General features: G+C 41.5%; 1 pseudogene; it reads left to right on the forward strand.

The window, feature by feature from the left end:
- The first annotated feature begins 9,662 nt into the window (after positions 1–9,662).
- LOC127316328 (short-chain dehydrogenase reductase 2a-like) lies at positions 9,663–10,434 on the forward strand (annotated as a pseudogene).
- Positions 10,435–16,433: the final 5,999 nt, after the last annotated feature.

A 16,433-nucleotide genomic window follows, 5' to 3' on the forward strand; every position in this document is an offset into this window, starting at 1 on the left:
ATTCTATAGACCATATTATCTAAAGTAGAATCAGTGGTAACAAAATGATGACTCTTCATAGCAGCAATATCGAGTCTCCTAGGGGCCAATGGCACATCATTATGATCAAGAGGAAGACTTAGATATGTTAAAACGCGCAGTGCAATAGTTCCTCCAAAAATAGGCCCTCTATTAGATAGGCGGCGAGCAATAAGAGAACCAAGGTGATAAGATGTCCGACCAGTAAGTGCAATATTCAAGAAAGCAAGATGGTAACTAGAAATATTGCTAGTGTTCTCCCTACCAAGAATGCTAGTAGCAATGTAATATGCAAAATACTTAATGGCGGGGAGTTGAATGTTCCTTATCTTGCCACGCTGAATGGTGCGACAATCATCATCGGTAATCCCTCGATAGAGCTCCAACAAGTCCCGGGGGTTGTCATCAATCCTACTTGCTGTACCTACAGGGGCAATATCCAATGCACAACAAAAATCTTCCAATCCCATAGTAACAGGATTACCATAGATCTTGAATGCAACTGTCGGCTCATATTGCTTGTTGTGGAACTTGAAGCTCTCGACGAAGATTTTGGTGAGCATGTAGTATTGCTCTCTTTCATCTCCCATATAGGTAGCTAAGTCCGCCCTGTTGACAAGGGTGAAGAAATCCTCCAATATCCCTGCATTCCTCAGAAAATCATAGCATGGAAAAGACGAAGCATTAGGAGCCCCGTTGTCCTCTTCGGGCGCGAAGCTAGGCGCGATGATATCCTCGTTGTACGATCGCCTAAGCCGGGTGGCGGCCCTAGAAGGCCTCCCGGTGCTGGTTGTTCCTTTCTTGAACAACTCTCCAAAGTTAAACTTCTTCATCTCTTCTCTGAAATTTTCAACAAGTGATATAAAATTTGATTTGGTGACATATAATTGAGGGAAACTACCATAGGAACTTGCTAGAGTACTAATCATGCATCAAAACTAGTTTATACAACTTAGAACAAGCATGCAAGCTCACTAAACATGTTACCTATAGCAGCAAAATATTCAAGATATACTCAACCAAACAAAATTCTACTTGGATAGGCGGAGGAGTCACATACCAAGGAGCAAATGTGCCAAATTTCAGCAAGAAATCTGGGCTGAGCAAAGAGATCGAGAAATCTGGAGTTCTTGAGCAAAAACGCGAGTGAGAGGAACCTGGTGCGAGTTTTTTCGGGAGAGAGAAGATGCTGGGAGAAAGAGATGAAGTAGTGGGGCAAGGAGGGGCCCACACCACAGGGTGGCGCGCCCACCTCCTTGGCCGCGCCGGCCTGTGGTGTGGCACCCTGTGGTGCCCCACAGGTCATCCTCTGGTGCTCCCAGGTGCCTCGTCGAAAAATAGGACCAACGGTATAATTTTTGTGAATTTTTGAAAACTTTGAAAAATACACATTTCTGGGTATTAAGTTTATTATTACTGGCCAGGAAAAATTTTGAAATCTCCAATTAACTAAGGAACTTTGCAAATTAAAAGTGCTACAGCAACTAGAGCAAGTGGAGGAAGAAAGAGATGTTGTTTACTTCCTCTATGCATATAAAAAGTATTTGTTAACAAGGTTGATCAAGTCTTGCCACCAAATAAATTTTACATAGCATAAGAAGAAATAAACCTCAAATCAATCATGTTACCTTGAATTGTATTGATATGGATCCAATCACGAGAGTTTGATATTCTTCCTTAGGCTCATATATAGGACAATCAATAGTTCCCACTTTGATAGTTCTCACATTAGAAATAGTATTAACTCCACACGCTTTCTCAATCCTCTTGGGAAAATAGACGGTATGCTCCCTATCATCAACATTGAAAGTAACCTTTCCTTTATTGCAATCAATAACAGCCCCTGCGGTGTTAAGAAAAGGTCTCCCAAGAATAATAGACATATTATCATCTTCAGGCATTTCCAACACAACAAAATCGGTTAATATCAAGCAATTAGTAGTAACTTGAACAGGAACATCCTCACATATACCAACAGGAATAGCAGTAGATTTATCAGCCATTTGCAAAGATATATCAGTAGGTATCAACTTATCTAAGTAAAGTCTCTTATAAAGAGAAAAAGGCATAACACTAACACCGGCTCCCAAGTCACATAGAGCAGTTTTAACATAATTATTCTTAATAGAACAAGGAATAGTAGGTATACCTGGGTCGCCCAACTTCTTTGGAACTTTGCCATTGAAAGAGTAATTAGCAAGCATAGTGGAAATTTCCTCATTGGGGATTTTCCTTTTGTTAGTAACAATATCTTTCATATACTTTGAATAAGGAGGCAATTTAATAGCATCAGTCAAAGGGATTTGCAAGAATAAAGGTTTCATCCAATCGCAAAATTTATTATAGTGTTCTTCTTCCTTTGATTTTAGTTTCTTAGCAGGAAAAGGCATTTGCTTTTGAACCCAAGGTTCTCTTTCATTACCATGTTTCTCAGCAATAAAATCTTCTTTAGTGTACTTTTTATTTTTAGCATGCTTTTCAGGTTCTTCTTCAACCTCTTCTTTATCAGGAGTATCATTCTTATCATTATCTTTATCATGTTCATTACCACTTTCAGTTTCAGCATCAGAAATAGAAATACTATTAGGATCATTAGCAGGTTCAGAGGATTCTACAACATTTTTATGCTTCTTCTTCTTTTTCTTCTTAGAATGAGCACTAGGTTCAATGCGTTGAGAATCTTGTTCAATTCTTTTGGGATGCCCTTCAGGATATAGAGGATCCTGGGTAGAGACACCACCTCTAGTTGTTACTTCATAAGCATGTTTCTCTTTAGAATTATTCCCCAACAAGTCATTTTGCACTTTAGTGAGTTGATCAATTTGAGTTTGAATCATATGAAAATGTTTAACAAGCATCTTAACATCATTGGAGGTTCTCTCTACAATATCATGCAATTCACTAATAGCTCGAGAATTTTTCATTAAATGATTCTCTACTCTCATATTAAAATTTTCTTGTTTAACAATATAATTATCGAACTCATCTAAGCATTGTGCAGGAGGTTTCGAATATGGAATATCTTCCCTAGTAAAGCGTTGAAGGGAGTTTACCTCAATCATGGATGAAGGGGGAATTATCTCACATATATCTTCTATGGGAGGAAGATTCTTCACATCTTCAGATTTAATACCTTTCTCCTTGAGAGACTTCTTGGCTTCCCTCATATCTTCATCATTCAATTTAATTAAACCCCTCTTCTTTAATATTGGCGTTGGAGTTGATTAAGTCGTAGTCCAATCATCATGATTCTGGCCTATTTTAGCCAATAATTCTTCAGCGTCGTCTGGAGTTCTTTTCCTGAAAACACAACCAGCACAACTATCCAGGTATGCCCTAGACTCAATGGTTAGTCCACTATAAAATATATCAAGTAAATCATGCTTTTCCAAATCATGATCAGGCCGAGCTCTAATAAGAGAGCAAAATCTCGCCCAAGCCTCAGGCAATTTCTCTCCATCTTCCTGGTCAAAATTATAAATTCTCTACAAAGCTATATGTTGAGCACTAGCAGGAAAGTATTTACGGAAGAAAACATCAAGCAATTCTTTTGGACTTTTAATAGAATTAGGTGGCAAACTATTATACCAAGTTTTAGCGTCATCCTTTAATGAGAATGGAAAGATTTTAGCAACAAAGTAAGTACGCATCTTGACATCATCAGAAAACAAGCTACTTAGAGTAGATAACTCAATCATGTGTTCAACAGCACTTTCTTTTTCAGTACCACAAAAGGGTGTTTTCTCAACAATAGATATATGAGATAGATCAAGAGAAAAATCATAATCTTTATCCTTAATGTTTATAGGAGATGTGGCAAACTTAGGATCAGGAGACAGTTTATATCTAACAAAGATGTTCGCAAGCAACTTTTTAATTTTTCTTGCATCAGTAGTAGCATTGCATTTTTCAATAAAATCATCATTAAGCTCCACATAATCTTCATCAGGATCATCACTAAAATAATCAAGTTCAGGTGAATTAACAGGTGTAGTAGCATTAGGAGTTTCAGTATTTTCAATTTGTCTAGACCTAGCAATTGTAGCATCTAGAAAAGATCCCAATGAACCACTATCATCAAGCACAGCAGAAATATTATGAGAGTTTTTAGATTCAGCAGAAGTACCCACATGTGAAGCATGCGGCGGTGAAACAAGTTTATCAATCACAGATGGTGAATCAAGTGTAGCGGAGGTACTCAGAATTGTACCTTTTCTTGTAGTGGATGGTAATATGGCGATCTTAGTATCGCGAGGTTTACCCATGATGAAGAATTTGCAGCGAACAATATTAATCCAAGTGAACTTCCAAATAAAGCTATGCTCCCCGGCAACGGCGCCAGAAAATAGTCTTGATGACCCACAAGTATAGGGGATCGCAACAGTCTTCGAGGGAAGTAAAACCCAATTTATTGATTCGACACAAGGGGAGACAAAGAACACTTGGAAGCCTTAACAAATGAGTTGTCAATTCAGCCGCACTGAAACAGACTTGCTCGCAAGAGTTTATCGATAGTAACAGCTTTATAGCAAGAATGATAGTGAAATAACAGCAGAGTAACACGACACAGCGATAGTGATTATAGTAAACAGCAGGATTAAAATATCAGAGGCACGGGGACGGATGACGGGCGTTGCATGGATGAGAGAAACTCATGTAACAATCATAGCAGGGCATTTGCAGATAATAATAAAACGGTGTCCAAGTACAAAGCAATCAATAGGCATGTGTTCCATATATAGTCGTGCGTGCTCGCAATGAGAAACTTGCACAACATCTTTTGTCCTACCAGCCGGTGGCAGCCGGGCCTCAAGGGAAACTACTGGATATTAAGGTACTCCTTTTAATAGAGTACCGGAGCAAAGCCTTAACACTCCGTGAACACATGTGATCCTCACATCGCTACCATTCCCTCCGGTTGTCCCGATTTACTACTTGAGCCATCGGTTCCGGACAGCGACATGTGTATACAACTTATAGGTAAGACCATAAACAATGAATATCTTGATGAAACAATAACATGTTCAGATCTGAGATCATGGCACTCGGGCCCTAGTGACAAGCATTAAGCATAACAAGTTGCAACAATATCATCAAAGTACCAATTACGGACACTAGGCACTATGCCCTAACAATCTTATGCTATTACATGACCAATCTCATCCAATCCCTACCATCCCCTTCGGCCTACAGCGGGGGAATTACTCACACATGGATGGGGGAAACATGGCTGGTTGATGTAGAGGCGTTGGCGGTGATGATGGCGATGATCTCCTCCAATTCCCCGTCCCGGCGGAGTGCCAGAACGGAGACTTCTGGCTCCCGCGACGGAGTTTCGCGATGTGGCGGCGTTCTGGAGGGTTTCTAGCGACTTCGACTTCTCCCCGTGCGTTTTTAGGTCGAGGCCGATAAATAGTCCGAAGGAGGGCGTCGGAGGCCGGCCGAGGGGGCCACACCACATGGCCGCGCGGGCCCCCCCTGGGCCGCGCCGCCCTATGGTGTGGGGCCCTCGGGCCTCCACCTGACTTGTCCTTCTGGCTCCGTCGCTTTTACGGGAAAATAGGGCCTTCGCATAAATTCCGAGGATTTTCCCGAAAGTTGGATTTCTGCACAAAAACGAGACACTGTAACGCTTCTGCAAAAACAGCGTTAGTCCGTGTTAGTTGTATCCAAAATACACAAATTAGAGGCAAAACAATAGCAAAAGTGTTCGGGAAAGTAGATACGTTTTGGACGTATCAATGGCCAACACGTGTAAGAGGGGGTCCTCTAATGTGCACTAGTTTCCATTAGCACTGATAAATTTGAATCTTTACAAGTTCTCAAAAAAAAATTGCTTCACACCATATGCCCTATCATGTATGAACATTATTGGGATTCATATTATATATAGATGGCCAACACTTGTGCAAGGGGTCCTCTAATTCTTGGGGATTTCAATCTATCTATCTCTCTCGATCTATCGTTGGTGGCCAGAACAACACACATATGCATGCACTTTATGCGCAAAGGCGCGGGTGCCTCTAATAATTCATGTGTGTGCGTATATTTGAACATATTCTTGGGGATTTCAATCTCTATCTCTCGATCTATATATCGTTGGTGGAAAGAAACACACTTATATATATACGCATGCACTTTATGCGCAAAGGCGCGGGTGCCTCTAATAATGTGTGTGTGCACTCGATCGATGATCCCTAAACCTTAAACCCTAAAACCCTAATCCCTAATTATACCCTAAACATACACCCTAAACACCCTAAACACTAAACCCTAGACCCTAAAACCTAAACCCTAATTAAACACTACATATATATAGGCCAACGACAGTTAATTGCGCATCAAGCAGGCGACCAAATAATTAGCGCTGATAAATTAATTAACTTGAATCTTGACAAGTTCTCTCGAATGAAAACACATTTGATTAAGTTGCCTCATAATATATATACAATTAGTGTGCATGCGCGCATGGCATACCATGGACATATCATTCATGCATATATATATCTCAATATATATTTGAACATATTCTTGGGGATATATATATATATATTTCAATCTCTCTCTCTCGATCTATATATATCGTTGGTGGCCAAGAAACAAACTTATTATATATATACGCATGCACTTTATGCGCAAAGGCGCGGGTGCCTCTAATAATGTGTCTGTGCACTAGCTCGATCGATGATCCCTAAACCTTAAACCCTAAAACCCTAATCCATGATCCCTAATTATACCTTAAACGTACACCCTAAACACCCTAAACACTAAACCCTAAACCCTAAACCCCAAACCCCAAACCCTAAACCCTAAACCCTAAACCCTAATTAATTAACCTTAACCCTAACCCTACCCCTAAAACCCTAGCTAGCTAATCCTAAATCCTAAACCCTAATTAAACCCTACATATATATAGGCCAACGACACTAAATTGCGCATCAAGCAGGCGACCAACTAATTAGCGCTGCTAAATTAATTAACTTGAATCTTGACAAGTTCTCTCGAATGAAAACACATTTGATTAAGTTGCCTCATAATATATATACAATTAGTGTGCATGCGCGCATGGCATACCTTGCACATATCATTTGTGCATATATTTCAATATATATCTGAACATATTCTTGGGGATAAATATATATATTTCAATCTTTCTCTCTCGATCTATATATATCGTTGGTGGCCAAAAAACACACTTATATATACGCATGCACTTTATGCGCAAAGGCGCGGGTGCCTCTAATAATGTGTGTGTGCACTCGATCGATGATCCCTAAACCTTAAACCCTAAAACCCTAATCCCTAATTATACCCTAAACATACACCCTAAACACCCTAAACACTAAACCCTAGACCCTAAAACCTAAACCCTAATTAAACACTACATATATATAGGCCAACGACACTTAATTGCGCATCAAGCAGGCGACCAAATAATTAGCGCTGATAAATTAATTAACTTGAATCTTGACAAGTTCTCTCGAATGAAAACACATTTGATTAAGTTGCCTCATAATATATATACAATTAGTGTGCATGCGCGCATGGCATACCATGGACATATCATTCGTGCATATATATATCTCAATATATATCTGAACATATTCTTGGGGATATATATATATTTCAATCTCTCTCTCTCGATCTATATATATCGTTGGTGGCCAAGAAATAAACTTATTATATATATACGCATGCACTTTATGCGCAAAGGCGCGGGTGCCTCTAATAATGTGTCTGTGCACTAGCTCGATCGATGATCCCTAAACCTTAAACCCTAAAACCCTAATCCATGATCCCTAATTATACCTTAAACGTACACCCTAAACACCCTAAACACTAAACCCTAAACCCTAGACCCTAAACCCTAAACCCCAAACCCCAAACCCTAAACCCTAAACCCTAATTAATTAACGTTAACCCTAACCCTACCCCTAAAACCCTAGCTAGCTAATCCTAAATCCTAAACCCTAATTAAACCCTACATATATATAGGCCAACGACACTAAATTGCGCATCAAGCAGGCGACCAACTAATTAGCGCTGCTAAATTAATTAACTTGAATCTTGACAAATTCTCTCGAATGAAAACACATTTGATTAAGTTGCCTCATAATATATATACAATTAGTGTGCATGCGCGCATGGCATACCTTGCACATATCATTTGTGCATATATTTCAATATATATCTGAACATATTCTTGGGGATAAATATATATATTTCAATCTTTCTCTCTCGATCTATATATATATCGTTGGTGGCCAAAAAACACACTTATATATACGCATGCACTTTATGCGCAAAGGCGCGGGTGTCTCTAATAATGTGTGTGTGCACTCGATCGATGATCCCTAAACCTTAAACCCTAAAACCCTAATCCCTAATTATACCCTAAACATACACCCTAAACACCCTAAACACTAAACCCTAGACCCTAAAACCTAAACCCTAATTAAACACTACATATATAAAGGCCAACGACACTTAATTGCGTATCAAGCAGGCGACCAAATAATTAGCGCTGATAAATTAATTAACTTGAATCTTGACAAGTTCTCTCGAATGAAAACACATTTGATTAAGTTGCCTCATAATATATATACAATTAGTGTGCATGCGCGCATGGCATACCATGGACATATCATTCGTGCATATATATATCTCAATATATATCTGAACATATTCTTCAGGATATATATATATAGGAAAATAGTGGGCTACCATGGGTGGTAGCTATGCATATACATCCAACCATTAGACCTTCTATAGGGAGCACATAAGGAGCACACGGTGTTAGACCATTTGGTTTGCATCCGTTTTTGAACAGGCACCTCCGTTAGTTAACCATACCGTAACTCTTCAAAATACCCAAACAACAACCAGCCACGGGCACGGTTAGTACCATACGAAAAGAACCCGTTGGACGGTTAAATTCTAAAACATCAACCATACCACCGTGCGGATCGTACCTAAAGACCGTAGCAAATTTTTTTCTAAAACAACAACCAAGTGACGGCCACGGTTGGTAGTTTCTCAGTTGACTACGTGTGAATAGCATCCGATGGCCTCAACCTTTTCTTTCAATCCTGTGTACCACACCGCAGCCGTAGCAATGCGTCGTTTTGGTTATTTTCTTCCCACGGACTGGAAGTAACCGCAGCCGTAGCAATGCGTCATTTTGGTTCGTTTCTTCTCACGGACCGGAATTGACCGCAGCCATAGCAAATGTGTCGTTTTGGTTGTTTGCTTTTCACGGATCAGAGGTGATCGCATACGGGCATACGGCAACCATTACAGTAGTCATTTAGTCTCGCTCATCTAACGATTTCCACTGCATTATCTATTTAGGACAGCCCGTGTTGCAATTACCTACTCCAATAATGAACCATTTAAGAGATGCATTCCTTGGCTCATCGGCGCCGCTTGTCTCTGAGAAGCTAGAGCAACCGCCCCAGCGATAGCATGGCCGAGGATGTCGCAGAAATGAGCATCGACGAAGATTTCTTGAGCAAAATGACCCCACCAAGCATTTCTTGAGCTGATGCTGTTGTACACGCTCGGCTAGTGCATGGCTGCTGCCACACCCTTCGACTACCTCCCCTGCTTCTCCTCCCGGCTCGACTGGCGTGGCGGCAGTGGCGATGACGGCGATGACCCCGCCCGCGTCGCTCTCAAGTCTATCGGGTTCATCTTTGCCACAGCCAAAGGTTCGTCTTCGTCTACTTTCACACACACATCAATCTAATATTTTCTTGCATTTTGTCTCTTGTGCCGTGTCCATGCAGCCGGTAGTGTGCTGGATTACAAACCATCCACCGTGGCTGCAGCTGCAGCAGCGCCACGGCCAGCTCGACATCCTATACAGCAACGCCGGCACCTCCGGGTCCTCGGCTCATGCACCCCTGGCCGCGCTCGACCTTGCCGACTTCGACCGTGTCATGGCGGCCAACACGCGCTCCAAGGTGGCCGGCGTCAAGCACGCCATGTGCCTCATGGTGCCGCGCCGCAGCGGGTGCATCCTCTGCACGGGGAGCACCACGAGCATGCTTGGCGGGGTCACCGTGCTCCCTTACAGCCTCTCCAAGGCCACGGTGGTGCGACTGGTCGCGAAGGACCTGGCGCACGCCGACGTGCGCATGAACGCCATTTCACCTCACGACATCGTCACGCCACACCTAGTCCGGTCGCTGGCGAGGGCGAACCCGGGTGTCGGCGACGAGACCCTGAAGCGGATGGTGGAGAGGGGCATGAGCAAGCTCCAAGGGGGCGTTCTGGAGCCGGAGGACGTGGCCAGACTCCAGAGCCGCCGGCTACCTCGCGTCCGACGAGGCCAAGTACGTCACCGGCCATAACCTCGTGGTGGACGGCGGCTTCACCGTCGGGAAGCCGATCAATGTGCGCCCGGCGCGCTGAGGGGAGCCGCAACATCAAAAGTTATTTCATTGTTAACCCGACAATAATGAATCATCAGTAAATGTTGCCCTCAACCGTTGGCACAATGAAAAAACGAAAAGCTCTTGGACCTATTTGTTGCCGCTACTTCGAAAGTTATTTCATTGTTAACCCGCATAATAGTATCTCTACCAAAGAATTACCATTATAGTATTATATGTAAATGTAACTTGCAAGGCTGATAGTACAATTTCTCTTGAACTACTGTCCGTGGTACCTTACTGATTAGGAGCTTTATCATCCATGAAACTTAAGATCAAGCATGCCACAGCTGCAGGAAAACACATCACGATGGTGTGGTTTGACGTGAAACGGAGAGCTCAGGAAGCGAAACAACAGTCATTACACGGTGCCGCACAACGAGCCGTAGCAGATTTGAGCTTTCCACTATGATTCGACAACCAAACTACAGCTGCAGTTCTACTAAAACTAACCAGTAGACTGAATGAATAGGTGGCCTGCAAGCATGCCATCCTACCCGTTACCGTGAACAATTTGTTGTTTCAGAAGCAAAACAACAATATGCCTTCGGCTATGCCTGGCACTACGGCTCTCAACAGCTTACACAGCCGATAGTTGGCTGGCAATGCCAGATCACCGTAGCCATTGCAATGTGTGATTTCAGAATAAAAACGACAACATGACAACGGCGGCTAATTGAACCACATAAAATATAAGAGCTAACCTATAACAGGTCAATTGGAAAAAAAAACCGCGGCTAATTGAACGACCACTTATCAACGACAATGGTTGTCCTTAATTACGACGTAGTTTTTACTTAAATCGGACCGTTCCATCTCAAATGTGTGGAAAAGAGTAAAAAAGACAAATTCCATACGGTATGGCACTAGGTACCGTCACCGTTGCAATGTGTCAAAACGTGTAAAAAAAAGCTAAATTGCACACGGTCGGTTGCCTTGACCGTTGCCGAAACAATGTGTGAAATGATGTTAAAAACATGTATGTAAAAGTTGTGGCAACGTTTTTCCAACCTTTTAGACCGCATGCAATCACGGAGCACAAACGCCCGTTTCATGAAAGTGCTCCCGGGTTTTTTATCTTGTCAGTAGTACAATCAATAACTCCTTCTATCCAATGGCTGGTACCCTATGCATAGCTACCACCCTTGGTAGAAAATCCGCGTCGTATATATATATATTTCAATCTCTCTCTCTCGATCTATATATATCGTTGGTGGCCAAGAAACAAACTTATTATATATATACGCATGCACTTTATGCGCAAAGGCGCGGGTGCATGCCTCTAATAATGTGTCTGTGCACTAGCTCGATCGATGATCCCTAAACCTTAAACCCTAAAACCCTAATCCAAATTATACCTTAAACGTACACCCTAAACACCCTAAACACTAAACCCTAAACCCTAGACCCTAAACCCTAAACCCCAAACCCAAACCCTAAACCCTAAATCCTAAACCCTAAACCCTAAACCCTAAACCCTAATTAATTAACCTTAACCCTAACCCTACCCCTAAAACCCTAGCTAGCTAATCCTAAATCCTAAACCCTAATTAAACCCTACATATATATAGGCCAACGACACTAAATTGCGCATCAAGCAGGCGACCAACTAATTAGCGCTGCTAAATTAATTAACTTGAATCTTGACAAGTTCTCTCGAATGGAAACACATTTGATTAAGTTGCCTCATAATATATATACAATTAGTGTGCATGCGCGCATGGCATACCTTGCACATATCATTTGTGCATATATTTCAATATATATCTGAACATATTCTTGGGGATAAATATATATATTTCAATCTTTCTCTCTCGATCTATATATATATCGTTGGTGGCCAAAAAATACACTTATATATACGCATGCACTTTATGCGCAAAGGCGCGGGTGCCTCTAATAATGTGTGTGTGCACTCGATCGATGATCCCTAAACCTTAAACCCTAAAACCCTAATCCCTAATTATACCCTAAAAGTACACCCTAAACACCCTAAACACTAAACCCTAAACCCTAAACCCTAAACACTACACCCTAAACCCTAAACCCTAACCCTAGACCCTAAACCCTAATTAAACACTAAACCCCAAACCCTAAACCCTAAACCCTAGACCCTAAACCCTAATTAATTAACCTTAACCCTAACCCTAACCCTAAAACCCTAGCTAGCTAATCCTAAACCCTAAACCATAATTAAACCCTACATATATATATAGGCCAACGACACTAAATTGCGCATCAAGCAGGCGACCAACTAATTAGCGCTAATAAATTAATTAACTTTGTTGAATCTTGACAAGTTCTCTCGAATGAAAACACATTTGATTATGTTGTCTCGTAATATATATACAATTAGTGTGCATGCGCGCATGGCATACCTTGCACATATCATTCGTGCATATATTTCAATATATATCTGAACATATTCTTGGGGATAAATATATATATTTCAATCTTTCTCTCTCGGTCTATATATATATCGTTGGTGGCCAAAAAACACACTTATATATACGCATGCACTTTATGCGCAAAGGCGCGGGTGCCTCTAATAATGTGTGTGTGCACTCGATCGATGATCCCTAAACCTTAAACCCTAAAACCCTAAAACCCTAATCCATAATTATACCCTAAACATACACCCTAAACACCCTAAACACTAAACCCTAGACCCTAAAACCTAAACCCTAATTAAACACTACATATATATAGGCCAACGACACTTAATTGCGTATCAAGCAGGCGACCAAATAATTAGCGCTGATAAATTAATTAACTTGAATCTTGACAAGTTCTCTCGAATGAAAACACATTTGATTAAGTTGCCTCATAATATATATACAATTAGTGTGCATGCACGCATGGCATACCATGGACATATCATTAATGCATATATATATATCTCAATATATATCTGAACATATTCTTGGGGATATATATATATATATATATTTCAATCTCTCTCTCGATCTATATATATCGTTGGTGGCCAAGAAATACACTTATTATATATATACGCATGTACTTTATGCGCAAAGGCGCGGGTGCCTCTAATAATGTGTCTGTGCACTAGCTCGATCGATGATCCCTAAACCTTAAACCCTAAAACCCTAATCCATGATCCCTAATTATACCTTAAACATACACCCTAAACACCCTAAACACTAAACCCTAAACCCTAGACCCTAAACCCTAAACCCCAAACCCCAAACCCCAAACCCTAAACCCTAAACCCCAAACCCCAAACCCTAAACCCTAAACCCCAAACCCCAAACCCTAATTAATTAACCTTAACCCTAACCCTACCCCTAAAACCCTAGCTAGCTAATCCTAAATCCTAAAACCTAATTAAACCCTACATATATATATATATATAGGCCAACGACACTAAATTGCGCATCAAGCAGGCGACCAACTAAGTAGCGCTGCTAAATTAATTAACTTGAATCTTGACAAGTTCTCTCGAATGAAAACATATTTGATTAAGTTGCCTCATAATATATATACAATTAGTGTGCATGCGCGCATGGCATACCTTGCACATATCATTTGTGCATATATTTCAATATATATCTGAACATATTCTTGTGGATAAATATATATATTTCAATCTTTCTCTCTCGATCTATATATATATCGTTGGTGGCCAAAAAACACACTTATATATACGCATGCATGATGTCTACGCCCCCTCCTTTTCCTGTAGACAGTGTTGGGCCTCCAAGAGCAGAGGTTTGTAGAGCAGCAGCAAGTTTTCCCTTAAGTGGATCACCCAAGGTTTATCGAACTCAGGGAGGAAGAGGTCAAAGATATCCCTCTCATGCAACCCTGCAACCACAAAGCAAGAAGTCTCTTGTGTCCCCAACACACCTAATAGGTGCACTAGTTCGGCGAAGAGATAGTGAAATACAGGTGGTATGAATATATATGAGCAGTGGCAATGGCACCAGAAAAGTGCTTTGCCCAGGACAGTAAACAAGCAGTAGTAACGCAGCAATAGTAACACAGTAAAATAGTAAACAAGCAGCGATAGCAGTATTTAGGAACAAGGCCTAGGGATTACACTTTCACTAGTGGACACTCTCAACATTGATCGCATAATAAATAACTCTTTCTCATATGTGCTACATACACTCTTTTGTTGGATGATGAACACATTGCGTAGGATTACACGAACCCTCAATGCCGGAGTTAACAAGCTCCACAATTCAATGTTCATATTTAAATAATTTTAGAGCATAATATATCATTGCAAAATAAACCAAGAACTAACATAGTGCACACACTGTCCACATTACACTATGAAGGAGGAATAAATCACATCAATACTATCATAATGATAATTAACTCCACAATCTACAAGAGATCATGATCATAGCCTACGACAAGAACCACATGGTGCACACACTAGTCACCTTTACACCATGCAGGAGGAATAGACTACTTTAATAACATCACATGAGTAGCACACAACTAGTAGCGATACAAAGCTCATCATATGGATCTCAATCATGTAAAGCAGCTCATGAGATCATTGTATTGAAGTACATAGGAGAGAGATTGTGACGCCCCGAAACCGGTATCCTGAGGATTCCAGCGATCCCGCCGAAATCCGCACGATATCGATTCAGAGACGCCCTCCGACACGACGTGCGCGACGAATCACACACGTGATGCCAGAGGAATTAACACGAGCGGTAACATTACAACAGGATTACAATAGAGCCCACAAGATACATATATTACAACAACGACTCCAACGAGTCAAGATACAAATATACAATGCAAAGATCCAAATCATACAGAAGATCGAATACGTCCGAGTACGGACAAGATACAAATTGGACTAAGAGTCCTGAAGATAACCAGTGGCGTCCATAACCCTGCCCAGGCCAAGCCGGAAGGGTAACCTTGCTAACGTCGTCTTCATCGAACATATCTTCATACATGCCCGGTTATATCCCGTAGAAGCAGCAATAAGTACGGGTTCGTACTTAACAAGACTTCAAGACGTGAAAGCATTCGTCAACCAGTCGTCCTTTGTACTTGAGGCACGCATGGGACTTAGAGGACGCAAGAGGAACGTCATAGGCAATATGGTGGAGTTAAGCGGCAGCGCAAGCACAAAAAAAAACCTATAGAGACACTCTATAACATTCGTCTAATCAGAGAAGGTGAGAGAGCGCATAAGGTAACAGATAAAATACTACACAAACATAACCCAGCCGATTACACATATCCCCTCCAACAATTGCGAAGAAGCAATGTAAAAGGCACTCAACGGTGGACAAGTTTTATTGGGTAACGGTTGTAGTAAGGCTATATTACTACGCAAGTTATTATCAGATTATTAGCAACAAGATAACGGTGTAAGTTGTCTATGATCAAGCTATACAATTCCAAGTCGTCCATAACCGCGGACACGGCTTATCGATAAGATGTACACCCTGCAGGGGTTGCCCAAATGTAACCATACGCATGCTCGACCCGCTTCTTACAGGCGATGTCTCACAACAAGACCGTTCCCAGTTCAACAAGAAAGTCTAGGGGGGCCACCCAACTAAGCTACCCGTGACGAAGTTCGGCCGTACTCCGAGACGGACCCAGAGGTTGTGTAGGCGTCTAGGCGGGCACTAACGGCCAAGCACTAGATAAGTCGTCTAGCAATTATGCAAAGTGCGATGTAAATAAACCACCCGAAGGCAACAAGAAGTAAACACCCGAAGGCAACAGTAATAAATATGCATGCACCAAATAAAACCAAGGTTGTGGCCCCCTTTTCAACTAACTCGAGAAAAGGTAATGGGTGAGGGGGGTCCCAGTGAATCCCCACGCATGGGTAGAGCGCTTAATCTCGGAACAGATAACAAGAACTCGGGTCCTAGGGGACATTAGCAAGTCAAAGTTCCGATGCTATCGCAAAGGGGCTCACAGATGCCTCTGCTTACAATTTTAGTTGTTAACAAATAAGTAAAGCATGTG

Source organism: Lolium perenne, chromosome 7 (genome assembly GCF_019359855.2).
Source record: "Lolium perenne isolate Kyuss_39 chromosome 7, Kyuss_2.0, whole genome shotgun sequence".
Lineage (NCBI taxonomy): Eukaryota > Viridiplantae > Streptophyta > Magnoliopsida > Poales > Poaceae > Lolium > Lolium perenne.